Raw genomic sequence first — 2,184 nt, 5'->3', positions numbered from 1 at the left:
TAATGGTGAATATGATAGCAGACAGCAGGATTTCTTTTTATTTGGTTTAGAAATAAATTTAGGAATGTATGCAAAAAAAAAAAAAAATGCTAAAAACATTAAGGCTGCAAAGTCAAATGCTCAATAGTTAAATTCCAGAAAATAGGATTCTTGTAAATGCCAATTCAGTTCCTCATGTGTATGCATTATGATAATCTTTCATCAAATAGTCATATGCTATTTTTTTGCACAAGACCTTTTTCTTGTTCATTAGATAGGCTGGACCTGCTTTCATTAGGCCTCTGCTTCCTTTTTAGAAGAATTTACAAGCATCTCAGTGTTTCCAATGATCTTATTGTGATGAATGAGAGGTGGAGTCCTGGAGGAGGAGAAAAGACTGCAGGGGTGGATCCAAAGTGAGTGCAGTGGTACAGACACACCCCCAGCTTTCAGTCAACAATGCCATGGGAGCACCAGCCAGGAGTAAGAATTTCCCAGCTCCCTTCCCTTTTGTGGTCAGTAGCACCTCCTTTCCTCTCTACCCCTTGACAACTGCTGCTGTCTCCAAGCTGCCCTGGGGACTTTCCAGACCAACTCCTCCCCAGTCCCCCCCTACATGTTGCCTGACAGCCCAGGAGCAAGAGTGGGGGAAAGTAATCTGTTTCCACATAAAGCCTGGGTGGAGTAGGGCAGGAGCAACTCTGGAGCATCCCCCTGCCCCAAGTTGGAGACAGCAGCAGGGGTGGACAGAGGACATGGAGAATGGGAGGGGAAAGGAGGGGATGCTGGGAACGGAGAGGAAAGAAAGTGAGAAGGAAGATTCTTACCTGACTGAGGGTCTTAAAAAAAGAATCCAGCCCAGGAAGAAGGAGGGGAGCTCATCTTTCCTACAGCACTGATCACAGTTCCTGCACCTCCCCCCTTTACAAATTTCTGGATCTGCTCCTGAAAGGCTGTGGGTCCTTTGCTTTGCTCCAGAGGCTCAAAGATCACTGCATCATAATAAATCTGACCTCAGCATACCAGCAGCAATGCCTGATCTTTATCACTTGAGAACTCTGGATGAAGACATGGAAGACCCTGCTCTGGTTCCCCTTCTATAGCATGTTCTCTCCTGATGCCCTTTAATCTTCCTTAATTTCTCTCTGACTTTTCAACTGATCCTAAGAGAAGCTGTACTGCACAACACTAGCAAAGGGGGATAAGACAGTCCACCCAGCTGTGCCCAGCCTGAGGAAAAGCAGCAAGGGAGAGATACCTGGCTAGACTAGCTAGATGACCTCCTAGACTGGGGAAGGGAGCCAAACTCCAAGTTAACTGCTGTCTCTGTGGCCAGCCTGCTAGGCCAAACCATCCATAAGTGAGTCAACAGCTGTCTGAAACCTGAGATCACCAACAGCCACAACCGTCCCATCTCCAACATCTGTCATCCTCTCTCTTTTTTCCCCTCTATGTTTCTATCTTTTGGCAAAGGCAGGAAAAATGGCTATAAACTTTTGTTGTTATATATACAAGACCAACATGGGCTACTAGACTTCACTAGTGTTGATGCAACTTATGCAAACAGAAGGGTGTTTTCAGCTGGCATAGCTATCCACCACTTTAAATGACACAAGCTATTGTAGCAAAACCCCCATATTTTCTTTTTCGTTTTCTTCAATTTAAAATGCATTCCCTCCCCTTCCCCAACCATTTCTGACTTTGTCTCTCCCTCTCTACTCCCTATAGACAAGTATAAGTGAGCTAAGACATAGGATAAGCTTCAGCATTTTATTTTGGTAGCAAGTTGTATTTGTTTTGTTTTTTCTCCTTCTTTATATTGTATAATTATTATGTTTATATTGATTTTTACTGTTCTATGTTACTGTTTTACTGGTACTATATGATTTAGGCCTACATATGTAAGTTAGCATAAGTCATGTCAAGTTTCCATTTTGTTTGTCAAGTCTCTATCTTGTCCCCAGGCCTGGTTGTGTAACCTATGACTCATACCTACCTCACCTTGGTAACTTGGTTCCTGAATGAATGAGGATGAATGAGGGTGCTTGAGAGACAATGGCAGTAGGTCTAAAAATAACTCCCTCTGAATGACCAAACCATCAACACCAATACCTGGACCAACGACCCAGCCCTTGAAACCACCCTCAGCATTCAAGAAACAAAAGATGAGGCAACCCACCATTGTGCCAAGGCTGCACATGCTCA

This window comes from Alligator sinensis, unplaced genomic scaffold (assembly GCF_000455745.1).
Source record: "Alligator sinensis unplaced genomic scaffold, ASM45574v1 scaffold791_1, whole genome shotgun sequence".
NCBI lineage: Eukaryota > Metazoa > Chordata > Crocodylia > Alligatoridae > Alligator > Alligator sinensis.
This window is presented reverse-complemented; position numbering follows the sequence as displayed.